The sequence below is a fragment of the Podarcis vaucheri genome (assembly GCF_965113315.1).
Source record: "Podarcis vaucheri genome assembly, chromosome: 2".
NCBI classification, from domain to species: Eukaryota; Metazoa; Chordata; class Lepidosauria; order Squamata; family Lacertidae; genus Podarcis; species Podarcis vaucheri.
In genome coordinates, this window is record NC_138760.1 from 82,520,197 (window position 1) to 82,548,035 (window position 27,839).

Below are 27,839 nucleotides of genomic sequence, written 5' to 3' on the forward strand. Positions count from 1 at the left end.
TTTTCTTTGTCTGGTAGAGGGAGCCTGATGATAATTGTCTTTTCCCGAGCAATATAAGGTAACTAATCAGAATAATGATCCCAGCAGCTGTGACTTCTAATGAAGTTTGAGCCTGTCACACTCAAGGTAATCATTGTCTTTTTCTTAAAAACGAAAACAAAACAACCCGCCCTACTTCATTAACATGATCAGTACATAATGGACCCACAATCATTTTTTTACTGTGTTAGATATAGGAATGTGAATTCATGTTTACAGGTTGCTAAGTAAAACCCTTTTACTTGCAAATTACCCCAGTTATCATTCTTGCATCAGCCAACATCCAGCACTAATGTTTTGCACTACCAGATACTTTGGCAATCAGTGAGTTGCTATATTCTTTATACTGTGGAAGTTATATTGAAATGATTTTTAAAAATAGAGTCAACAACACCCCGCATAGCAATACAAGTCAAAGTGCTAAATCAACACCCTCAGCCAAAGCCCTAACAGCTCAAATCAACCAGAGAAGAAGGTAAGCAACAATTTTCATGTCATTTTCTGCTGTGCTAGGCATGAGCTGACACAACTGAGGGGCCAAAATAGGACCCTAACCCTAACCCTTTCTGGTGAACAGATCAGCGTAGTGACCAGTGGGTTCATGGATGGCCCTGCTCCATTCCTGTAATATCCTGTTCCGAGGCCCATATGCTGGCAGTGGTGTTCAATTGACCATGCAAACCTTGGTTGCAGCAGGAGTCTACAAGGCAGCAAAACAACACCTCTCACCCCACCAGTAGAGGCTGATGGAGGCCAGCAGACAGCTGCATCTTCTACATCCTAACATCCAGCAGTAGCAAGTTACCAGTGGGGTGTTTATAAGATTGCAGCCTTAGTTGCATGGGATTTGCATGCAAGGAAATGTGCATACAGTTGTACCCAAGATCAGAACATAAGAATCAAATAAAGAGACAATAGCAAATTTCTGTTCTTCTCCATTCTTGCATTGTGGCAAGAGCCCTTTAAGCAGGATATGGATTTGTTTAACACATCTTTAACCCTGCTTTTCAGCTGAAAAGTCCTCTAGAACTGTTCGTATAGATCAATAACAAACAATATTACAAGCAAAATAAATTTAAAAAATTTAAAAATTGTCCAGTAGCACCTTAGAGACCAACTAAGATTGTAAGCCTGAGAGTAGGCACTATCTAAAAAGCATGACACTAAAGGTAAAGGGGATAAGGAGGGAAGAGAAAAAAATAGGTATCAGTCCTTAATGTTATATAGTACCAGATTGAGTGAAATCAGTTCAGTGAGAGTCTGTCTCTGTTGTAGCCTGGGAAAATAGATGTGGCTAGAGGACATTTCAGCAAGGGAGGAACATGATGCATCTGGTCTCTCAGCAGAGTAAGCAGAGATGCTTGTTTTTCTTGATAGCCAAAGATCAGCAAAATGAAAAGATCCAAGTGAAGGAACAATTACTTTTGACTGAGGAACAATTTCTGTCAAGCAGTTGCACGTTGCATACCACATCAGAATATTGCTTCCAGGATGTTTTTTGTGATGGAGATGTTAAATGAAAACTAATAAAAATCACACAACCAACTTTAGCTTCTTTCAAAAGAGGATTTGAAAATCAACTGTGTCCCACTTTCATTTTTTACTGTCCTGGTTCAGAGACTCCCAGTTTCCAAAGCAGTGGGCTTGTCCACACTTGAATATTATTTACCTGTTGATCCAATTCAAATTAGACCGGAGAATCTACACCTATTTGAATTTGTATATGAGAAGCAACTTTGGTCTTTCCTGTTCATGCCAGGCCTCTTTGTGCTCACCTTCAGCTTTGTAGATTCTGTCATGGCGATTAAGTACTACCAGGGTATGTGCGCAGATAGCTGCCCACACATCATTGTTTGCTTGTTTAAAATGGGGAGGCAGAAGGATGCAGTCAGGTAATTTAGGCCGCTCAAGAGTGTGCCCAAAATAGTTATGAGCATGGCTGGAAAAGAAATGGAAAAAAAACCCCAAGGAAGTAGTGGGCATGAAAAGGAAAGAAGAGGAAGTCACTCAAAAGCTCTGAAACAATCTGTGCCCCTGAGTGGAGTGGTTTAGAGCCCCATTTCTCTCAAGTTTTTGGATTATCCCCACATAGCGTAAGACCAAATTTACAAGGGGGAAACATCAAGACTGATTTTATTTGGAGGTAATATCATGTGGCCTATACAAATTAAATGGGAATGCAAGTAGTTGCAAACACCCAGAGGACAAGCCCTAAACCACGGGTAGGCAAACTAAGTCCCGAGAGCCAGATCCAGCCCAATCGCCTTCTATATCCAGCCCGCAGACGGTCCAGGAATCAGCATGTTTTTACATGAGTAGAATGTGTGCTTTTATTTAAAATGCATCTCTGGATTATTTGTGGTGCATAGGAATTTGTTCATTCCCCCCCCAAAAAAAATACTCCAGCCCCCCCCCAGGTCTGAGGACAGTGGACCGGCCCCCCGCTGAAAAAGTTTGCTGACCCCTGCCCTAAACCTTTCCCTAGTACAGGCCGCCTCAGCTCCTCCTCCAGGTTCAATGTGAGATTTGCCATGCCTCTTGACTTCCGGGTTGGTGCCTCCGGGACTTCCGGGTTGGTGCCTCCGGCAATGGCGGAATTCCTCTGATCGGGAGGAATTTGCCCCGCGGGAATTTGGGTCTGTACCGCCACGGTGAAGGCGGAGACCCGTAAAAATCACAGGCGGGAGAAGCCTGTGAACGTGGGATTCGGCGGGCACCTTTTGCGCCTCCCCTATTCGCGGGGAAACCCGGTTTCGGGGATCCGGAGCGATGTGGGGTGAGCGGCGCGGTGCTTTGAGTCGTCTGCTTCTTCCACGGATTGAAGCCGCATAGCTGTTGCCGGAGAGCACTGACTTTTTCCTGTGGACAATTTGACTCTAAAGTAATTACCTGTGAGTAGAGCTGAATTCGGAAGAATTGGATTTTTAAACGTTTAATCTGGCATCGAAACGGGGAGGTTCAGTACAGGAAGTCCACCTCCCCCTTTTGTAGATAAACTGAAGCGAGGAGGCTGGAAGCTAAAGTCTTGGAAAGCCTTTTGTAAAAGACTAAATTTCCATCGGTAAAGAACTAAACCCCCTCCTTTTTGGAGACACGAGAAGGGGGGGGGAGTGGTGGACTGAATATGCCTGTAGGAGAGAGTTAAGAGAGTTAAAATACCGCCGCTCTGACCCTGGAAACGGGCTGCTAGCAGGATTGATGTTTTTTGGAACATCCATTGACAGTGTTTAGAACGTTCATTGACAGGTAGCTAAACAAGAGAATACATTGTTTCTACTGTCTCCGGTTGTTTTCAAAAAAAAGGAGGAAAGTAACTGAAAATTGAAACTAACTTTGGATTATTGAAACTGTGTTTAAAAGAGGACATACTGACCGATACAAATAGAAACTGTTTTCCCCTAGTGGAAGCTTTTGAAATTGGTTACTTTACAGGAGCTGGGCTAGGGGAATTTCCAGCTGCAAGATAAAAAATTGTGAGACTTTGGAATTGACCTAGTGGCTGCATTATTGAAAATAAACGATTCGCTGGAACAACTTCACAAGAAAACAGACGTGATAAATCTGAAAATAGATGCTGCAAATATTGAAATTGACTTAATCGTAGAAAGTTTAAATAACTTGGGACAAAAGGTGAATACCAATTCAGAAACCACCCAGAAATTGACACAGGAATCTACTCTGATACGGCAAACTGCAGATGAAGTCAAGGGAAAAACCCTTGCTGCTGAATCTAAAGCAATACAACTGGAGAGGAGAGTCCCATCCATACAAAGACAACCTGATGAACATAAGCTGACATTTGTTATGATTGAACTTAAAGAAGAACAGATGAATTTGAGGACCAGAGCCCTATCTGAACTGGAAAAGGAAACTTGACAGAGTTTCAGGAGGCGACAGGACTAACATCGGTTGAGCAAGAGAGGTATTTGGGGGTTAGTATGACCGCAAAAAATGTGAATCTGTTTAAGGATAACTGTGAAGGATGTTGGATTGAAGAGAAGGGGGATTTGGAAATATGGACAAATCAGAAGTTGTTACTGTTGGGCCGAGTTACTGTGGTGGAGATGAGGGCTGCTGTGTTGCTGGGGATGTTGCTTTTGTTTCAAACATTGCAAGCTTTGGATGGGATGGATTGTTTCAGGAGGTGGCAGAGGGATGTTTCTAGAGTTGTTTGGCAGGGCAGGAAGCCTCGAGTAAAACTTAAGATATTGATGGATGCCAAAGAAGGAGGTGGACCTGCCCTGCCAGACCTTTAAATTTCGTTGTGAACCATCTGCTTTTTGCTGGTTGAGAGAATGGCTGCTTCTTGAAAGCACTGAAGTGTTGGACAATGGCAGACGAAGTTGATGGACTATATGGAATTGGCGGAAATGACTGGCAAGATCCGAGACCAGGGAGAAGAGTCGGTGGAAGTAGATTGGAAAAAGTTTAAAGACTATTTATAGAAATATTGTAAAATTAAGGAATGTTAGAAAAATGTTGGAATGAAGTTATATGGCTTTAGTAGAAATGTTATAAGGAATTAAGTATAAATAGATTAATAGAAAATTAAAGGAAAAATAAGGCAAGAATGTGTTAAGATAATTATAGGATAGAAAACAGAGTAAGATGGAAAGGAATTGCTGAAACAATTAATAGAAGTGGAATACAAAAAGGGAGGTGTGAGGAGGTCGCTGGAAATAAGTGAATGAAATATAAGATAGTGAAAATGTTTGAGGTGTTTTTAAACTGTTTTTGTTTGTTTTTGCTTTGTTTTGTTAGTCCATGTAGCGTTTTTGTATTGTATTTGTATTTTTTTTCTCTTTTCTTTTTTTGTTTGTAGTGTTGTGTTGAAAATGTTGAAAAAGTAATAAATATCATTAAAAAAAAGAGAGATTTGCCATGCCTCTCTTTCATCACTGCTCTGAATTTCTTTGATTCTCTTTCTTCCCTTTCTCCATCTCCTTAATGTCTCCTGACCCCTTCACTCACTGGCTCCCCTTTCGCTTATGTTGGGTTTGGGCAGATTTGGCTAAACAGGGGCTGAGTGGCAGGTTAGATAAATAGGCCAATACATTGTGTGTGTGTGTGTGTGTGTGTGTGAACTAATTATTTAGTTATTTGTTTAGTGAGTCATATTTTGAAAAATTGTTTTACCACTTAGCTTTTCCTTAAGTCCGCCCTCTGCCCTAGGGATAAGGGAGGTAAGAAATCAAAATAAACAAATATGTTTATGACAGCCATTTCTTAAACTGTTTACTAATCACCACTTCAATATAAAGCATGCCTTAGGAAAGAATCTGCAATCTGTGACAATTAATTTTTTTTAATAAAAAAGATCCAATCTTATGCTTGCTTTGATGTGAACAAAATATTTAATAACAAAATCTGTTCTGCTCAGCATAAAATATCAACATGACTCATCAGCAACAGATTGGGTTTCCTATGTGCATTTTTACAAACACCTCCAGTGCATATTTATGCAACTGATTTATAATTAGTTGAAATGTTGGGGTTTTCCTCCATCGATTTAAGGAAAGAAAATGCAGGAAGATACCAGTTGCAGAGGGAAGGGCAATGAGGAAATCTCCACATATAAAGGGGGGAAACAAACATTTCCCCCCAACCCTTTGTGTTTCGAACTAAGTTCTTTCTCCAGGCACTCTTACAGTTTCAATCTTACTTGCAAAATCTTGCAAAATTTCATAAAAATAGCTGCAGTGGTTTTCCTGCAAGCACAGCTTTACAGTTTTGAAGTAGTTTGGAAAAAAGGACTAAATCTCTTACATTGTTTTGTGGACACTTTTTATGGGAAAACATGAGAGGTGCCCTTAGATAAGAAACCCGTCAAACTATAGTCAAATATATTCAGGAAGGTTTGCTTTGGGCGCCTTTATAGATCATAGAATCATAGAATCATAGAGTTGGAAGAGACCACAAGGGCCATCGAGTCCAACCCCCTGTCAAGCAGGAAACACCATCAGAGCACTCCTGACATATGGTTGTCAAGCCTCTGCTTAAAGACCTCCAAAGTAGGAGACTCCACCACACTCCTTGGCAGCAAATTCCACTGTCGAACAGCTCTTACTGTCAGGAAGTTCTTCCTAATGTTTAGGTGGAATCTTCTTTCTTGTAGTTTGGATCCATTGCTCCGTGTCCGCTTCTCTGGAGCAGCAGAAAACAACCTTTCTCCCTCCTCTATGTGACATCCTTTTATATATTTGAACATGGCTATCATATCACCCCTTAACCCCCTCTTCTCCAGGCTAAACATGCCCAGCTCCCTTGGGATAGGTGGGAATAAAAAGAATTTGTTTTGTAGATAACTATAATGGAGGGAAGGTGATTTTACAGACCTGGTCCTGCTTAGTTTCCTGGTCCTAGTTGAACTCTCACATGGCTGCTTTCCATCATTCCTGACACACTGTCCATGGGACTGTCATGCTTTGAAGGGAGGTTCTCTCATACCCAATACTTTTGCAAGCAACCTTTAAATGTATACCTCTAGCCTGTTCTCTCAATTTCTGTTTTACCTACTTATTGGATGGGCTAGATACCACAGGTGCATAGCTCACTTCCTATGGATGGCAGAAGACTGCAAGCAGACAATGTGCTCTAAATGCCCACATGACTGAAATTTTTGGTATTCAGCACCAAGGATTTTAATTCAAGAGATCTTGCCCAACAAGATTATTAAGCAATTAATACAAAACAGCATTTTTGCTAGGCCTTAAATGTAAAAAAATAAAAAAATTGTATTGTAATTTATCAAGCAGAAGAATATTTAATATCTTGTTTCTTTCGAGAACACTGAAGCAGTCTTCTCACAAAATGTGAAATTACTGTATGACTGAAATCCACTGGTTTGAATTTGTATTAGCCTTCAATATATTTTCTGTGCTCATAAAATAGGTAAAATAACTGCATTGCATACATTCTAAAAGTAATAGTTTTTGACAGGGCCGGCCCACCCATTTGCTTCACTGAGGCAGTCGCCTCAGGTAGCAAGCTGGGGACAGCTCAGGGAGCAGCAGATCAGGAAAGAGGGGCATCCTCCCCCACCTTTGCCCCTCCTCCTTTGGCTGTGAATGCAGTGCTGCAAGGAGGGCAAAGCCAGCAATGGGCAGATGCACCTAGACAGTGGAGGGAGCTGTTGGAGCAGTGTACAGGCTCAGCAAGGAAGCATGAAAAAGAATGGAGTGAGTGAGCAAGCAAGCAGGTGGATGACAGAAAGCAGCTGCCTCAGTTGCTGACCATGTGCACCATAGGCAGGAGGGAGGGCTTGGCCTGGTGAGGTGCAAGGGAGCAGACTTGAAAGGTTAGGTTGTGGGCAGGTGAATTTGTGGCAGGTGAAGGCTGTGTGTGTGTGTTTGTGTAACTCCACCCTTGGAGACTCCAATCAGGAGGGCAGCCCCCGTGAGCATCTTGGGCACTGATAGCGACTCCTAAAAGTAGTCCCCTCCCCATCCTGGCAGCAGCATCCACTCCCCCTTCCATTAGCTTGATGGCAAATGCAGTTTCCTAGGAATATGGGTTGATATTCTGGGTAGAAAGCTGAAAGGCTCTATTTCTATGAAAAACACATGCCGTCTTTCCCCCTCCCTTTACTTACTCTTCCAAAGGAAAGCAATGTGGGACATGTGGGAAGGAAGGCGGGTGCCCTTTTCTGATTTGTCTTAGGTAGCAAAATGTATTGGGCCGGACCTGGCATCTTATGCAGTGTCCAATGCACCATTTTATCTGATTTTATGGGTTCAAGTTTAGTTATTGATGCCTAAGGATGCGGACAAGATGCTTTCAGTTGTATTTTTAGGTTTTTACTGGTAGTTTGATTTATTGTTTTTGTAGGTCAGTTTTGTGGGATGTGGGTGGCGCTGTGGGTTAAACCACAGAGCCTAGGACTTGCCGATCAGAAGGTCGGCGGTTCGAATCCCCGCAATGGGGTGAGCTCCCGTTGCTCGGTCCCTGCTCCTGCCAACCTAGCTGTTCGAAAGCATGTCAAAGTGCAAGTAGATCAATAGGTACCGCTCCGGCGGGAAGATAAACGGCGTTTCCGTGCGCTGCTCTGGTTCGCCAGAAGTGGCTTAGTCATGCCGGCCACATGACCCGGAAGCTGTACGCTGGCTCCCTCGGCCAATAAAGCAAGATGAGCGCCGCAACCCCAGAGTCGGCCATGACTGGACCTAATGGTCAGGGGTCCCTTTATCTTTACCTTTGAGTCAGTTTTGGCCTCTTGTGAAGAATGTGACTGATTAATAAATAGCAACAACATATCACCTCTGCCAGTACAGAACAAGCTGAACTTTCAAGGACAGGTTTCAGCTCACTGTTTCATCCCAAAGGTCAGTCCTGATGGACAAGCTGGAACACAGCAGCAGGGGGCACTGTAGTAAGACAAGGGAATCACCAGAATTGTGGGAGGCTCCTTACACAAGCAGAAATGCCTTTAGAGCAGGCATAGGCAAACTCGGCCCTCCATAAGTTTTGGGACTACAACTCCCATCATCCCTAGCTAACAGAACCAGTGGTCAGGGATGATGGGAGTTGTAGTCCCAAAACATATGGAGGGCCAAGTTTGCCTATGCCTGCTTTAGAGCCAGTACTGATTGCACAGCGCATGAAATGCCTCAAAAGAATATTCATATTCTCCAGCATCCTTTGGGATCTGTGCAGTCTGACTTCAGTTCTTGGTGTTCATATACAGATTTCCCTGCCAAACCGCATCAACCACAGCAGCACAAATTCTATAAACAAATATGTAGAAACTGCAGTACACTGCAGCATTTCATACATCCATTAAAATGTTGTAGTCCCCATCATTACTACAATATTAATTTAAAATTTTATCATCCTTGATGGCGTTTAATTTCTTTACTCTATCAGTGTTTTCCAGACACATGAAGTGTCACATTGAGGCAAGATTTACATATTCATGACATGATTTGTATTCAGGATTCTTTGTTAAATGTTTATAAAAGATATTTTCCTCTTACCAATATGTAATTAACCCACACGAGTAGCCAAGAAACCTGAAAATCTGAATTCTGATGTGTGCTTTTTTTTCTATTTTGAAGATGGCAGTTTGTTAGGCAAATTTCAAAAATACAAAATGACCTAAAATGTTATAAAGTATCAACCTAAGAAACTTCCATTCAAAAGCACATTGGAAGGTCCCAAAGAAAGTATACAGAAGTGAAGTTGTAAACTTTATTTATTGTTTTGTCTTCTGATTCCTATACGAAAAAATATATATATTTAAGCTAAATGACTAGTTATTTTGGATTAATGTCCAAATATGATCCTAGTATCTTTAATCCACGGTTCCTTGTTACATCCAAAATTGGGAACTGTGATTTAATGTGGACTTACTAACCAGGAACTTAAACAACAGAGCAGTGCTACATTCACTTGGAACACTGGTTTGTGGGCAAGACTTCAGATGTCAAGCATGGTGAAAGGAGCTGTGTGGCTGTGCATTTTGTCTAGCCCACAAAGCTGCATGACTCCTGCCTCAGCTGGCATTGGGCATTACATCTTTATCGTGGAGACTACTGTTATGTAGAGGGGGTCCCAATGCTATTTAGAATTCTGGACAATTCCAATATTATGTAGGAAGACTCAGGGCTGGTCCACCCATGGGGCAAGTTGAGGCAACTGCCTCAGGTGGCAGGATTCACCAGGGCAGCAGGTCCTGGTGACAATATTTCTTCCTCTGCTTGTTCCTAATGTAGATCTTGCCACACCTTATCTTCCCTTGTGTGGAACGGGGGCATCATTTTGGGATCCACCTCAGGAGCCAAAATGTTTTGGGCCAGCCACACACACACCAGTTGTTATCCACAAGACAGCAACAGCTATGGAAGGGAGTAGATGTGCATCTTCAGGGCAGGGGTAAACACATATATTCACCATAATTGCCTCCTCATGCAAGTAATACCTGTGAGTCTTGCCCACCTACCAGTGTTCCAAGCAAATGCTGATGCATTATTGTTCTGAGGGTATCGCCGTTCTGTCGGGCTAATAAAATCTTAAAGCTGCAACAAAGCTGTTATATATTTAAAAGTTTTTTTTTAAAAAAAATCCTCATCCACCTTATATGTAAAGGTAATATCAATCCTGAAAAGGCTTAACATTTTTCCAGCTCCTAAGGGTTGCTAAATATCCTACCGCTTCTTTTGTGGGGGAGACAAATGGTTCTGTAAAAGTCAAGAGGAGGGCTATTCAGCCCAGTTCAATCACATTCACCGGCAATGCTATGGGATGTGTTCTGTGGCAATTCTTCTAACCTGAAACACAGAACATTGCCTGTTTGCTTTTCCTTGTATCTCCACAAGTAAAAGGAGGGACTTAATTTCTTAAAATGAAATCTGCATAGTCAAAAGGGACCCTTTTGAACATCATGACCCAAGAGCATTGTGGGACGAGTGGGGATACCTGCCACCTGAACTTGGAAGTTTTCTGTTGAGTCAAATAATGTTGTATAAATGTATAGAAAATTACTACATTTCACACACACTTTTGTAGGTAGGTACTTTGAGATGAGCTGTATTTTTATCATTATCATCAACACCACCATCAGAACTGTCATTTACTTTGATGCAAAAATTCAGTGAGGGCCATTTTAATACACACATTACTTTCCTCAAAACAAACATGAAAAATCTGAGCAAGAGATTATGTTTGAATAAACACTGCTCCTCAAGAATAGCCAGCTGTTGAAGGGATTTTTTTTTTGTTCTTGGCTCAATGGTAATTTGGTGAAATTAAGGTAAACGAATTCATTTTGAGTAAAAACGGATGGATTCAGCGTTTCTATTGGCTGAGCTGTTGCTATAGTAACAAATTCTTAGCAGCTGAAATCTATTAGTACTGGTCTTTTTCTCTCAATCTCAGGTTAAGTAGAGAATTTGTTGACATGAAATAACTTCCAAACACTTTGCTACTAATAGGAACTATTTATCTGCCCTCTACTAATTAGCTGTTGACTGTGGCTGAAATATATTAAATAACTGGGGGAGAAAGAAAGCTCCTTTTCTCTCATGAAGAGACAGAGTGCCAGTAGAATTGTGTAGTTAATAGATATTCTGAAACTGTAATCCCGAACACACATACTATGAAGTAAGCTTTATACACCAAAGTGGGACTTTTTTCTGAGTAACTATGCACAGGGTTGTGCTGAATCCTGGATTTTGAAAATGTGAGATGGAAGTCAAGATGGACCCCCAGGGATCTGTTGCCTTGTTGTTTATACAATATCATGCAGTTGAGGATCAGATCACATCTTGCTTTGTATCACTGCAGGTACTGCTTGAACATGTGCAACTGTTGGCATAGACCTTTCTGTTTTTTAATGGGAAGCAGCTAACCTGGGACAGATCAGCTGTCAGCACTGTATGTTTAACAAGTAACACTTTTTCTAAATATCAACTGCTGTTTATGATGTATGTTATATAACTGGATGGGGGGTATGCCAAACCTACAAGGAGACACAACAGATTGTCCATGAAGCATGATACTGTCATGTCTGATAGGTATATACCCCAGTACTGGATGAACAGTGGAGCAGCTGAAGGGACTCAATGCAGTTGCAAGCAGACTTTTCCAGATGTCGGCTCCCCATATGTTGTTGGTTTTCAAGTTATCATTCCAGGCCATTGGCCCTGCTGGCTGGGACTGTTGGAGTTGGAGTCCAACAGCATCAGGAATGCCACAGGTTTCTCACCCCTTGGTATTCAGTTCAATAAATATTATCAGTTATAGTAGTTGTGCATGTATGGAGCTCTCTGCATTTCATTTCACTTTATCGAGAAAGTATTGACTTTCTCCCTGACTGCCTAAGGTCCTCCAGGTGTTGTTCACTCCAACTCCCATCATCCCTGACCACTGGCAGGCTGACTGAGGTTGAAGTCCAAAGACATCTCGAAGGTGCTATATTGGCTATGTCGGCTCTAAATAGCCTGATGTTCCTCCTTGGGGAGCCAAACTGTCTTCCCACCCTACCCCATCTCATAACAACGTGACAGTGGATAGCCATAGAGAACTGTGGCTTCCCAGCATGTACTGAGTTTACACCCTTCTATCACTCCAGCTTGTTTTCCTCTGCCCAGAAATAATCTGAATATTGCTAATCTTATACACACACTAAGTTCCATTGAACTTAGTTGGATTTGCTTTCAAGTAAATTATACAGGATTGCACTATTTTCACTAAAACGGCCTTCTAATTAAGCCAACACTATCAGAACGTTACCTCTCATATTGCTAGAGACACAGGAAGAGTGTGGAATAAGAACACTCAAGATAAATTTGTAATTCAAGGTTAGCTTTAGAGAGAGTAATTGAATGCAGAAAAGACAGTAAGAGCTGTTCAACAGTGGAATGGACTGTCCCAGAAGGTGGTGGACTCCCCTTCTTTGGAGGTTTTTAAACAGAGGTTGGATGGCTATCTGCCAGGAACACTTCAGCTGTGATTCCTGTGTTGCAAGGGATTGGAATGGATGATCTTTGGGATCCCTTCCAACTCTATATAAAACCCACAAATCAACCACGTGAGACAATTGTACACATGTGCCTTTCATTATGTGTGAGCCCACAGGGGAAAACCCTTGCAACTGCACACTGTGCATGAACTGGGCATGCATGCAGAGAAACACATGTCCTTCCAGTTGCCATACATGTTTTAGTGTTGCTGTGAGCTGTAACTAGCAAAGCATTCCATGGCAACAGCCTTTGTGATGAACTTCTTCCAAGCCTACTGCTTGCCATTCTAGGATCACGTAACATGACTTAATGGGGAGGATGGCTCATAATAGGAGCCATTCTTATCATGGGGAAAGCAAGATGTGACCTCATTCTCCAATGAATACTATTGGATTCAGTCAAGAACTGGAGTGTTCCATGGTTTTCCTTAAGCAGACACAATAACTGTGACCCTGCCAACCACAAAAAGAAAAGAAGTGGTGCCTTGTCACCATAATTCCCCCCAGAACAGCTCTGCTGATAGTGCATACAAATAAGGTAGGGGCTTTCTGTCTCTTTTGACCAACTGGCTAATGCTCTAAACAGTTCAGTGTTCCTTGAAATTCAAGACGTGAGTCTTCCCACCCCATAGTATCACACAACGCTTCTAGTATGATAGGAAATGTGCTCTGCTTTCACAAGCTAGTTAGCGTTACAGGACACAGTATGGCACTGAAAAGCTGTTTATTTGGTCAGCTTCCAAGTCATGGCAGCTGCAGCTGGCGATTAGCTTTGTGTGGTGTCAGTTGCATTTTTATCCAGTGTGACTGCGCACTGTTTGTTTTCTTTTGAAGACATTTGTCCTTGTTGCTAGCACAGCTGCAGATGGGGGCTCTTTGGATCAGCATTCGCAGAATGCTTTCTGTGGAAGGTGGGGGAGGGGGACATGACCGACCCCCCAGAAATAGACCATCTCCATGATTTTTTACTTGGAAAACAATTTTGTAATAAGCTCCCTACCACCACAATTTTAAGCAGTGTATGTGTGTGTGTCTATAGGGAACCACGTGGCTGCCAATTTGCACTCATGTTTCTGGAAACTGGGTGGATGACAGGAACATATTATTTGGCAACAGGCTCTGGTCAAACTGATTATGCAGGTTTACTCACAGATGCATTCATGGAATACACAAGAATGCAATTTGTGCTTAAGTATCACAGCCAGTACAAGAAGGCTAAGGCTTCTGCCTTTCCAGCTTGTTTCTGCAGCTACGCTGTTCATAGCAGCTTGCTGCACAGGTGTTAAACAGGTGATTCATGGCATGGAGATACATGTCATCACCTGGTAATTGCTGCTGTTCAATGCATGGTTACAGAGGCCTGTTGAAAAGTTGGCAGCTGTATCGGAGTAGGAAAGGAGGCAATAAAATGCTGTCTTCAATTACACGTTGGCAAAGATTCTGCACTCAATGTAATGGATCGAGGAGTGCAATTTGGCCCAGCATCTGATATCAGTTTCCAGTTGGCTGAATCTAATGGCTCCAGGAAAGCCTCAGAGACAGTAACAGAATCAGAGCGTTCACTTTTACTACCTGTACAGAGAATATAGGCATCCCAAGGATGACCACTTTCCGCAAGAGACCAAGCTTTTGCCCCTTTAGGAACTTCAAAGCAGGGCAACACTTAGTGGATGCAACTTTCCCCATTGTTGCAACCCAGGGATTAAAGAAGCTGAGCCTTTACCCTGCCCAAAAGCTCTTATACATTAAAAGAAACCATTGCCTCTTATAGAATGTGAACATCCTACTCTGGGCTTTCTCTTACTCCAACCTGAATGCCATGTTAGCTAGGGTGTTTCCATGGGTTCGTTGTCTATTGGAACAAAGCTAACAGCAGGCATTCATAGCGGCAGTCCATATCTTCCTGTCTACAGCTCAAGGAAGCTTTGTGCAAATTAATGCACACCAGCCTTCCCCAAGCTGGTGCCCTCCAGATGTTTTAGAATAGAACACCCATCAGCTGCAGCAAGTATGGCCAATAGTCAGGGATAGTGGAAATTGTAGTCCAGAACACTTGGAAGACACCCTGTTGGGAAACACTGTTGTTGTTGTTGGCTTCCATCTGTCTTACGAGACAATGGAGTGTGCCTTTGGGAGTGAAATCAAGCAGCTGGAGAATCGTAGCATCTGCTGTGGCTGCAGAGACCAGTAACTCATAACTCTTGCCTCCTTCACTGTTTTTGCTGTTTTAGCAGCACCAAAGTGACCTCTCTGGGGCGCAATCCTGGGCAGTGCATATGGAGGTCCTGGGCTGCCTAGATGACATGACCCCTGCTCTTGGCCTTGCTGGTGTGGTCCAAAGGAAAGCAGAGAAAACATCTGGCACCAGTTTGGCTGCAGGAGTTGCCAGAAGGAGGCATACAAGACACCATCCAACTGTCTTAGAGACTCCACTCTCGATTTGTGTAAGGTTTACTCCTTAGCCTTTTCTCCTCCTGAATATGTCCCACAGGGCAGCTGGTACAGATTCTTCCTCAGGGTTTACTCCTGAAGCCTTTCTCACAAATGAGTATAGCCACAAGGCAGCGAAAGTTTAGGACCAGATTTTTTCTTCCCCTGGATGGGTTACTTTTCCAGGTTGACAAGTCCATTTGTTGTACACTAGCCATAATTAGTAATGGAAAACCAGTATTTTCTACCCATAACATGAGCATATGGAAGTTGTGTAGGGCATTGAAGAGTCTGTATTGTGGAAAGCATAAGGTGGAATCCAGTTTGTGTCATTGAACTCATGGAAGGTCTTTTAATTCTGTGGTTACCTCTCCTCTTATTCTGATATTGGAGATATTCACTGGGTCAAGTTATGGAATTTCTTCAGAAGGTGCATCTGACACCTTCATTACGTAGTTCTTGTGTATGATGAATACACACCTCTTTGTCCTGGCAGTTGACACTGCAGACATACCGTTTTAAGACCCACCTAATAATAATAATAATAATAATAATAATAATGTTGAATAATGTCTATGACTTCTTCAAACCACCATTGAGAAAGCTTGGCAGACAAGCCATGATTTTTTACATTAAGAAAAATACAATTCTAACACCTTAGTATCCAAACAGAAAACACCCCACTTATTCTCCCATCATAAAACATAGGTATGGAGAAGGAGGCAGTGGAACCATGCTGCTGGCTTTGCCCCCATACCCTGTATGGCAGTGGCCATGCCCCCTTGATGCCCATGCATTGGCACTAGCATCTGCAGAAAGCCTAGCACAAAAGAGGTATGGTTTTGTTTTGGTTTTGGCAAAATGAGCTTCAGGGAAGACAAATTGCCGTTTGGGGTTGTTGAAGTGCTTAGCGGGGGCGTGGGAAGTCTTAGGAGAATAATGGTTTCAGGATATTAAAGTGGGGAGAGAGAGAGAGAGATGAGAATAGAAATTACAGTTGAGCATGCTGCTTATATACCACCAGCTTATAATTCTTCTGATATCAGCATCTGTCCAATTTAACAAGTGTTTTGCAAGGTCAGAATATAATCAAAGCTATTTCATGATAACTTCCTTAAAGGAAATTGTGATAATCTTTTTAATACTGTCTGTATTACTGTGATAATCTTTTTAATACTGTTTACTTCTGTCACCAGTATGTTGATAATCTCCCATGTGGAAAAGCCATTTAATAATAAGTCTTCATTTCTCTCTTTTTAAAAAAAAAAAGTCAAAGAAAATTGGTGTAGGTGGCAGCAGTCATAAACAAACACACTTACTAAAGTATGAGCCACAGTGAGCACAGTAACCAAGCATGCATAAGAAATCACTGCACATATGTCTCATATGATGGTCAATGAATCATTATTAATTTTACAGATTAATTAAATACCAAGAACGACATAACTGAAAAAATGGGATCAAATAATTCATCAAAAAGGGTGTTACAGAGAGACAGACCCGAGTGGGGTTTCCACCCTAGATATGAAACAGAGACTGAGATTTGTGTGTGCTACTGACAGAATGTAATCTAAGATAAAGTTTAATTGGGCCATAAATCTCTTGCTGGAAGGAAAAGAATTGGGGGGCTGTGATAAGAACACTGAAGATTCTGGGAGTTGGAAAGGAGTATTAAATCATCAGCGCCTTCGAAAACTGCCCAGCTTTTCCTAGGCTGAGGGGAAAATTGTGAAGATCTGCAATGTCCACAGTAACCATGGCATGTGTCATGATTGCCAGAGCCACATTCTCTAGAAATGAGTGCATCAGTTTAAGCTGGGCAAAAGAACTCCTGGTCACACGAGCTACCTGAGCATTCAAAAGTAAAGCTGGAGTACAACTATAGTTACTGGCTAGGAGCACTTCTGACTCAAACCTCATCTTCGTTTGGCTCTAGGTGGGACCTCAGGCACTGAGTCAAAAACTTGCCTCCCTGGAATGCAGTGGACAAGAGAACTTGAACTTGGTGTTGTCCGAGCAGCAGTTTCATGTAGATGTTAAAGCAGCATGGGTAGCAGAGTCGATGTGGTACATCATAGGTAAATGGGCAAGGTGTAAAACTGGAATCCCTTAGCGTTATCTTCTGAAACCTTCCAGGAAGGACATGAACCACCATAAAATGGCACCTCCCATACCAATCAGGCAGTCCATAAAAATGCTATGGGCAATGGAATGCAAGACTAAGAGGGTTGGGACATGTAGAACCAAGACTGTCTCTGTTCCATAAAAACAGTTCAAAATGAGCCCAGAAACCTTATGAATCTGCCTCTGAGCTTCTTCCTTCTACCTAGCTTCAGAAATCAGCTCTTTTTGGTTTGTTAATTTTCTAACCTGCTCTAACCCATATGCATCCTATGTTGGGGGGAGGGGAGCAGAACAGAGTGATCTGCAACACAACTGGTCAGTTAGTTAAGTATTTATATTTATTTACTTGACTGGGGGAGGCAGCTATGCCCACGTTCTATGGCTGAACCTTTTACAGGAGGTTTCTGGAAATATTGCAAAATACTGATGGGAGATTAGAATAAAATTCATAAGGTATAGAAAGAAAGAAATACAGTTAATGTATCTTAGCACACTTCCAGTAATATTTGTTTGTAGACTGGCTAACATCTATCATGTTCAGCAGTTCCCTGTTTACAGTCCATTTTGCTCATAAACTATATTAAGGAACACCTAGCTATGGCTAATTTAGGGCTCAGTTTAGGTGCTTAGCGCAAGATATAAGCACATGCTTATCCAGGATTCAAGAAATAGCAGCTTAGGGAGATATTACTTTAGCTATGTGCAGTTGTTGCTCAGATCTGTTTGACAGTTCTCTCTATTCCACTACTCTAAGGACCTATTTGCAGTAAGAGACTGCAATCAAACCACTTACTTCAGAGCACTGCCATTAAATCCCATGGGTCTCTTGTGATCTGAATGATACCTAGAGCTTAAATATATTGTGTACATCTGCCCCACTATCCAATTTAAAGACACACAAGAATGGGTCTCTTTGAAAAAAATCATTGTTTCCACTTCCTTTGTTTGTACATCACTCTGTGGAATGTTTGTGAAGCCCTTTGGGTTTTCACATCCCTGCCCAAAATAAAATGTCTTCTCATGTCTCTGCAGGTTCCTATTGACATGAATTGAACATGGTCTTAACTGTTTGTTTGCTGCACTCTAAATTAAGCTGAAGCATACCACCAAAATATTTTTCACTTCAGTATATTCCAAATGCTCCGAGGAAAGATCAGTTACCAGTGAGGTTTCTTTCCCTGGGCATGAGCGGAGAATTTCAGCACAGTGTGTGTGAAATTAGAAAGGCGAGTCCTATTACTGTTAATGGAAAATTTACTCTGCAATGTTCTTTCATGGAAGGCTGCAATTTTGTTCTGTCCATTTGAATTTTCCTTTGCATAAATTCCTTGCTCTGGTGTTAAGCATTCCAAGTGCTTTGTTAACACATCCTATGCTGGCAACCAGAGCTGAATTGAATTTGCACTGACATATGTTAGCTATGTCACAGGGTTTGGTGTAGATTTTTTCCTGTCTTCCTATTGCACAATGCCTTCCTTATATTTTCAGGGAATGAAGTGATGTTTATTCAAGCAATTATCATCCTTTCTAAAATGGGAACCTCCTCAAATTTGCATTTTTTAAAATTCAATTTTATGTTATTTCTCTGTCAGCAGATTGCCAATGCACACCTGTATCCTGTTATATAGCCTTCCCATTTCCATCCTCTGCTTTACAAGATAAATAGGTGCCCTAAATGGAATCCAGTCCAAATCTGATATCTTTCAGTTTTGACCCTGTCCATTCATGTTACATAACAGTCCACCACCTATTTATGTGTCTTCTCGAAATTACCCTGCATTGCCTGTCCTGTATCCAAATTCCTTATATTAACCAGCAGTCTACTGTATATGGAGATTAACTAGCACATTTAGCCTAGTTTCCAGTCCATTTGGTTACCTTCTAACTAAATGTGATTGGTCAATGGATCAGTTAATTATTTCAGATTATGAATTTTAAGTAGAGATTTCCCATATAACGAAGTGACTGACTGCAATTTCTGTAAGCATCTTTTGTGCATCTCTTGATTCTTGGAATGGGCTGAATGGGTTTTTTACCTATACACAATTAACCTATGCTAATTAGCAAAGATAAACATCCTCATTAAATATTCCCCCAAAATAATCTGCATTCAAATTTGCTAATTTGTAATTAGTTAATTGGTGAATCAGCTAAAAGCAGTTAAGAGCAAGATGATTAGTTGGCTTAATAGCACAATGTTATGCATGTTTACTCAAAAGCAAGTCACAGTGAATTCAATGGAACTTATTCCCAAGTAAATGTGCATAAGTATTTTATGTATTTTGTTCATACTTTGGACACTGGTGGGAAAGAAGCAGCAGAAGACTATCCCTTACATTGGTGCTTTTGAAGCAATAACCTAGTATGGGGTCATTTATTTTCAATATCTTTAGTTTTTCCTAGCATAAGAAAGAAACCGCAAAGTATTTTGACAGTGCTGGTCTTCACTTTAAATGGCTAAAAGTTTAAGATAATATCACATCACTGGTCCTATGTTGTTTAGGCTTGTTAATGCTTCCATGTTATTTATGCAACATATGTTCTCTACATCTCTCTCTCTCTCTCTCTCTCTCTCTCTCTCTCTCTCTCTGTGTGTGTGTGTGTGTGTGTGTGTATTTCTGGAAACACTGAGATTGCTGGATGAAATAATGTTTTTAACCCTACCTGTTTTTAGACATTTTTAACTGTAATAGGATGTTTTCTCTCTCTCTCTCTCTCTCTCTCTCTCTCACACACACACACACACACACACACACAGAGAGAGAGAGGGGGGGGGAGAGAGAGAGAGATGTTGATGTGTTTTCTGCCCTGGGCTCCTTTGGAAGTAGGACAGGATATAAACTCAATAAACACAATATATGCATCCCCCAAGCCTCTGTGCTTTTATTTATCCTTACAGTCATCACACAAGGCAGAGAAGTCTCTGTTAGGAGCCGGATGTGAAAGGCTTGGATTGAATGGTTTTGTTTAAGGCTCAACAGGAGCGTGCAGCATTCTAAGGAACTTAGCAGTTGTATGGCCATGCACAAAGCTAGCATTTATTTCATTGTCACCACTCACAAGCACAGGAAGCGGCTTTATACTCAGTCAGGCCATTGGTCCATCTAGCTCAGCTCGGTCTACACTGATTGTCAGTGGCAGGCCCATGCAGAGGGAGGAGCAGCAGCTGGGTACACTTGCCCTAGAAGGGCAAAGCCGGCTAGGGGTCCCTGCCAGGGACTGGTTGCTTTGGTTTTTTGTTTTTGTTTCTTTGAGTTTGTAACTTTATTCCAATAAAACTCATGCCCCTGGCCTCAGACAAGCTCTGCATGGGCCTGGTCAGTGGTCCAGGTTTTCAGATGGGAGCCTTTCCCAATCCTTCCTGGAGATGTCAGGATTGAACCTTGATATTTTGAATGAGAAGCAGGTGCTCTGGCATCAAGCTATGAATCTACTCTTGTTCCAGCAAGTACTGCTCTCTAGCCCATTCACACAAATCCAAGAAACAACTGTATATTTGGGCAATAGTTTATGTCCATTGATAACGTTCCTTAATCTTGGCGAATCAATCAGGCTGTGTAGTTAATTTGGGTCTGCATACCACCCTCTGCCTTTCTGAAAGAGCAACATGTTAGGCTGCTAACCTAAATATTAAGTAATGATTAGACGTGTGAAAGCCAGTCAGAAAGTTTGTCATACATCTCATAGAACACTTAAGGAAATCAAGTGCAGTGTAGCTTGTATATACTAAGGGGAAATAAGGCTGGTGGATGGAAGATCACCAAAAGACACTAAGCAAGATCAAGACTTAACTTTACTTAAATTTATTTCCCATGCATATTACAGGGACAAAATGCCAGCTGTCACAAAGGGATTCCCACTTGCTTTTTTTAGACAGGATCAGCACATCTTTGCAGCCTCTAGTCACACAGGAGGCATGACAATTCTCTCCATTGGCACTTCAAAATGAAGACACTCAAAGTCTCAGAGCTGTCTTTCCCATGTTTTCCTGCTTTATATCTCATACCTAGTCCACCCATTTAGTCTGGACCAATATAGAAAACTGAAGCAGATTTCGTATCCTGCTAGGCTGCTAACCCAGTGGTTGCAGATAGACACACCATTACTCACACACACCATTACTCACACACCATTGACTGGGGGAGCCAAACATGGCAGCAGGAAAATATAGAGCCAAGGTGGGGGGGGGCACATGCCAGGCTACACAACTTAGGATTTCACTTTTCTTTCTTTTTCCTTCATAAGAAGTCTGACTGCCTCTCCCCTCAGAGGACTCAGGATCAAATTGAATGTGGTATCATTGGCTCAATTAGCAACTGTGTAATTGGCTTTTTAAAAGTAAATTATAGGTGCCAGGGCCCCAGTCTGGATCAGGCAGCTGGAATTGGAGGGGGTCTTAACTGTTCGCTGATCCTGTGTTTCCAATCTGGATCCTATTTGCATGACAAAGGGGGGTTCTATTTGCTGCAAAGGTTTTTTTTGTTTTGTTGTTTGTTTGTTTTAAAATGCAAGGTAGAGGGCAGTTCTGACAGCAGAGAGCAAACTTTCTTATTTTTAAAAATCCACTGTCTTACGTCCACATAAACACCTGGGTCTCAGTCTGGATTGGTAGGTGGGGGCAGTGGTAGAGGTTTTCAGCTTCCTTTTTAAAAGCCATTCATGCAGTTGCTAATTGTGCGAATGGCATAACATCTAGTTTGGCCTACAGATTCACAAAAGAATAGTGGAAGTATGCCTTTGGGACATAGCAATAGCATAGGAAACTTTCCTAGATCTATCTCAACATTGTCTTACACTGGCAGGACTCCTGGAGGAGTCACTCTTTTGCAGCCCCACTTGAAGATGCTAGGGATTGGACCTGAGACCTTTTGCATGCAAGGAGGTGCTCTACCAAGCAAGCGACAGTCTTTCCCCAAATGGACAATGTTGCACTGATAAAGAGACTAGAATACTAATGTACTTTTGGAAGGTTGTGGAATGACCTTCTGATTAGCTGTGTGACATATTGAATCAAAAGCTGGTGATCAGCTGCTTGGACTGGAGGAACAGGAGAAGAGGATGATACAGAACAAGAGCCAAAGAAGGAAATGCCATCAGACCGCATTCAGAAGCAAAATGCTAAGTCAGTGTTAGGGCTATTGAGCAGTGCTGAGAACAGATGCAAAATGCAATCATCTTCTCCTTGAAAACAACAGGGAATATGAATCCCAGTTCTGTGCAAAGAATGCGATAAGCCTTTGCCCATGATCACCTTTTTCCTTTGGGAGGTAGCACATTTTACATAACTCCTACAATTTTTTTTTACTTTCTAATGCAAGTCGTTACATAGGCTGATCCTGTGATTAGCATTTCATCTCTTCCCATGTTTACAAACTTTTAGCATCCATACAGATAAAATACTAGGTTGTTGGTTTTTTAAAAAACCCACTCCTAAGAAACCTGATTCTGACTTCATAACTGAAATACTTTGCATTTGCCTTTGTTTGAATGAGATTTTGCTTAGTGTGTCGATTATCAAGCCATTGTCAACTTTAATCCTCTATAGAATCCTCTGTACAATTGTCTCTGCTTTGTGTCATCTAAAAATCCTAGGAATATAAAATGAAGAAATGTGAGCAATTGAAAAATGCTGGACCAATAGTGCTACGGAATGCTACTTGTTTCTAGGACACTGTCACAAATTGCAAGCTGTACAATGTCCCCAAATTTTAGCCAGTTATCACTTCCCATTTTCCTCCTGGACATGAAAGGCCACCTGGAACAATAAACTCTATTGTGGGGGGGGGGCGTAAATAGGTTGGCACAAACCATATGTTGTTTGGGGACCAAGGTTTCTGAATTGTTTTGTCAATCACACTTCATGTGATGCCACAGAAACAAACAAAGAAAAATTTATGGTGTCCAAAATCACCCCCAGCATACACTGCAAATATCACTGGGGTACTACAGACATCCCAAAAACCATTAATGTAATTTTTAATATTGAGAATGGATTAGGATTAACTGGATTTACCCAATCGGACACCCTCCAGATGTTATTGGACTACAGCTCCCATTAGCCCTAGCTAGCCCTAGCCCTGATGGTCAGGGATGATGGGAGTTGTAGTCAAACAACATTTAGGAGAAACTAGTCTGAGCAAAGGTTAGCAAAAATTAGCTTTTTATAGGAAAGGAGTATTGAACAAGAGGGAATAAGAGGTTATACAATGATGCCAGGTGGGCTGGAGGGAGGAAAGAAGGTGCTGCCTTCTGCTTCATATTTTCCATTTATTGTTGTACCCATGAGAGCAGTTTGCATTATTACTGAATTTGCTAAAGCACTTTGTGACCTTTCGAGATGAAAGGTGTAATTTAACTGAAAGCGAAATTCTATTTATCAGTGCTTTACTATCGTAATGAATGTACAGATTCGGGCTTTGTGCTTAAAAGGGGCTGTCTGCTAGACAAGCAACATTTCTGGAGAACAACACCTAGCATAATATAGATTGCTTTGTTAAGAGAATGGCTGTGGACTAGCATTGTTCAGTGGGGACTATAGTTGAGAATCACTAATGTCTTTCTTCCAGCAAAGAGCTATTATTTGGGAATGTTTTTCACATTATGGCTATGACATAGCATAACAGGCATTTGAATGTGTTCGCTCCTTCAGAAGGGTCATATCTGGGGTTCATGGCTCTGAATATCAGTTTCAGGGAATCACAAGTGGGAAGAGTGCTGCTTCACTCAGATACCATGGGCATCGGGTTGGTACTGTGGGACCAGGATGCGGGACCGTGATGGCCCTTTGGCCTGATCCAGCAAGGCTCTTCCAATGTTCCTATATAAGAATTTACTGCACCTTCCTTCCTTCCAATGCAGAGAGCATTTCCATTCCATATTATATATTATGCATTTGGTTGTATCCTGTATTTGCGTTTTCCAGATCCTGCTTTCAAATGGATGAAAAATTAACCAAGTTGACAAATATGATCCAGGCTGAAACAGAGAGGAGTTGTTCATATTCTGTGATTCTGACAAAGAGTTCAAGGACCCCATATTTTTTCAAAACTCCAGAATTTTCTAGTCCTGATTGTGGCAAGGATGGTGTGGGTATCTTTTCACATGTGTAATGCGTTACTTTAAGAGTTTGTGGAGGGCCTAAGACTTCCATTAATATTAGTGTATAACAGCACCTAATAGCTCCTATAAAATAGTTGTAACTTGTCCCGGAGAAAGGCCGGTAAATTTTTTAACGATTAGAATAGTAATACATCAAATAGAATTTTGAGAACTATGCACAGTATTCCAAATATGCTCATCCCATAAGGTGTATTATGTTACGTATATAATATATATTATATGTATTATGCATTATATTGGCAATTTTTATTTTTAGTCACTTTTCTAATTACCCCCAAAATTGAATCTACTTTATTCACAGCTGCTGCAGCATTTTCTGAGAGCTATCCAGTACAAGCACCAGACGTCTTTCCTGGATAGCCACTGCCAGTTCAGATGTTATAAGCATGCCTCTATTTATTGTCTTGTCTGCTCCCATTTTATTAATGTACAGTAATGTATTCTTGCTGCCCACCACGAGATCAGTTTGATATAGAATGGGTTGTAAATATCGAAATAAAATAAGAAAAAAAGCAATCCGTACTTGTAAAGTTAGGTAATTGTCTCAATATAGCAAGAGAAGTATGATTCAGAATATGGACCAAAGACTACAGCCTTCACTTTGTAGCATTCAAGTTCTGGACTCTTCAAACATCCTTTTATCTATGCAGTTGACAACATACACAGCTTCACAAATCAAAGATGTCACAGACGCTACAAGAAATATCATCCAAATCACTTTCAAATAAGCTTGTATCAAGCAGTCAGGATGTCAGTTTAGTATCTGACGTGGAAGATGACACCTTCAGGATCATGCAAGAATTAGTAAGATGCCTAGACGATTTCTGTATTACCTACAGAAAATAAGTGAACACTTCTTGGCAGGAGGGTTTTTTTGTTTTGTTTTTTAAATCTTTCTCAGGGATGTTTTGTTCCAAATGGAGCAAGGTTCACCACTCAAATTAAAATGTAGAATATAGGACAGAATGGTAATTTAGGGAAAGAAAAGAGCTAGAAAAAACAATGCAGGAGATAGCAGAGTCGAAATGTGGTTTCCATGACAACAAATCCACAAGAAGTCTTTATATTCATATTGTTTCTTATGATGGATGGGCCTGTTTGGGGCAGGCAGGGTGGGCTGGCAAATTAGGATTTATAATCTTATTAAAGAATTGTTCCTAGTTTGAAGCACATCTATAAAAAGTGTAAACCCAAAAGGTGGCATGTAGGATATAAACGTGGCGTAAGGTGCATCGTGTTTCACACTGAGCAAAGCACTAAGTGTATGGGACACTGGGATACATTTGGTGATGTGAAAATTGTTTTACCAACAATCATTTGTGTTCTCAATGATTCCTAAGCAGTACCTCCACTGTGAAAAATGTATACATGCTAAAATGTGAAACCAGCTTTGAACTGAATCATATTTCCTACTGAAAAGCACGAGTATTCTGCTCTAAAAATATACTATGTCAGGAAAACCAGCTGGACCTATTTGCTGCAATTTTCTGTGGCTTGTACATCAAGCTTGACCAAACCTATTGAGAATAATAAACTTGAATACATATTGAGGACCTATTTTGTGTACCTGAAAGCAGATATGCTGGTGGCTGCTCTCCTTTGAGGGCCCAAGGACACTTATTTGGGGAGGCGGGGAGTGCCATGGGCACCACAGACACAATAGTTGCTGCAAGTTTTGTCTTACCACAACTGGCAGCTTCGAGTGCTGCCTAACACAAAATGGTTATCATGGGGGAGAATTACAGCAACCAAAATACAGATACCCATGTATGGATAAATTCAAGATTAATTTGTTAGAAAGCAAACACCGTATTCTAAAAGCATTTGTTGTGGTGGTTTTTAAAAACAACATCTCATTAAAACTACAAGCTTTCTTCTTTTATAAGAAAGCTCAGAGTATGAGCCCCATGAGGGCTGTGGTTCCTGTACCACAGTCCCCTCTGCCCTTCCACCCCACAGTGGCTGTGCCAACAGTAGCCTTTTATTTTCGAATTAGAATGCCTACTGCTTCTCCATCTCACTAAATTCAATTTTGCAGAGGAAATAGATGTAAGTAGTAAATTATGAACCTCCACTTTTAAATTGCTTTGTTTTCCACTGTGAAGGACAGGATATTTTAACTCACCTACTTAGTTTTCTTTCAGGGCATATGAAATAAAACATAAACAAGATTATTATCTTGTATAACAGTGGTAGAAAGCAAAAGGCATTCCTTGCTTTGGTTTATCAGTAATTTGGGTTAGGAATAACAGGGAACTAAATCCTGAAATCCATAGGCATCAGTGTACATTTTTGTGCATCCAGCAACCTGTTTTTCTTTTTTCTTTAAAAATAAAACCTTCCCAAATGTACATGTACAATAAATTGTTCAATTATAAATGGAGATTCAGACTGTTGGATGGGTATCAGTATCTCCAAGTCTGACATGTGAGAAGGCAGGAATAGACACAGGAATGAAAGGATGGACTCCACACCTTCTCAGATTATGTACTGCTTTACCTGAGTACAGTGGTACCTCAGGTTACATACACTTCAGGTTACAGACTCCGCTAACCCAGAAATAGTGCTTCAGTTTAAGAACTTTGCTTCAGGATGAGAACAGAAATCGTGCTCTGGCGGCGCGGCAGCAGCAGGAGGCCCCATTAGCTAAAGTGGTGCTTCAGGTTAAGAACAGTTTCAGGTTAAGAACGGACCTCCGGAACAAATTAAGTACTTAACCCGAGATAGCACTGTACAACAGAGCATAGGCTTAGGTTGTTTTTTGTAGATTGTGTCTACACTCAGACTTCACATGCTGAGATGGGGGACTACCTAATATTGATATTGTATGCTACTTTGGCAAACATGAGTTTCCAAACCTGGCTTTGCTGAGGTACCACAGAGAGTCTAGACATTTGTAGAATGAGAATCAGTGGGCAGGTGGGTGGTTATTTTTCTAGCCCTCAGATTTATCTTCAACCTCAGGACCCAGTTGGTGATAAATTCCTTAAAAAGAGTCAGGATAGAATATGCAGGGGAGACACTGCCTCCCCTTGCCAATTCTCCTCTGTAAAAGCCACCCCCAGATTAATATTATAAGGCAAACATGGAGTTGGAAACCCTGCATTTGTATTGCAATATACAGTCCCTCCCCCAATGAGGTAGAAAGGAGTAAACAATGAGAAGGTGCCTGGAGAAGGCAGAATGACAGAGGTGAGAATGGCATCCTCTTTATTAAAACCCACAAAATATATGCAAGTAACTGATCATATACCAACTCTCAGTAGCCAGCAAGTTTGCTTTACAGTGTTCATTGTAGGAACATCATGAAGACATTACTGGGCAGTGCACTATTCTGTATAGGAAGAATATCTAGAAGGGATTAACAGGATGTTCTGAGTATCAGTAGAATTTCCCTGATTCACTGCCGAGGTTGATGATGTGAGCATTGCTACAGTGCTTGCAAGGTCCTATAACTGTATTTCACCATTTACTGAGACTCATCATCTGAAACTGTTATAGAAGCAGGTGTGAAACACTGCTAGTTGGATGGGTCACTTCGGTAGGGTTGCTTTGCAAGAGCATATTAATCTTCTGCTGCACTGGTTAGAGAGCCTGACAACGGAAACCAAATAGGCCATTAATTATTGTATCTGTTTCCATTAATAGCAACAAGGATTCTCGTTTATAC

At 41.3% G+C, this 27,839-nt stretch overlaps 1 long non-coding RNA gene across 1 annotated transcript in view; it reads left to right on the forward strand.

Moving 5' to 3' along the window:
- Positions 1 to 24,601, forward strand: part of LOC309526077 — a 49,404-nt gene extending 24,803 nt beyond the window's left edge. The window contains exons 2-3 of the long non-coding RNA XR_014216637.1: positions 16,863 to 17,004; positions 24,471 to 24,601. This is a non-coding gene — a long non-coding RNA (uncharacterized lncRNA). The remainder of the gene's footprint in view (positions 1 to 16,862; positions 17,005 to 24,470) is intronic.
- Positions 24,602 to 27,839: the final 3,238 nt, after the last annotated feature.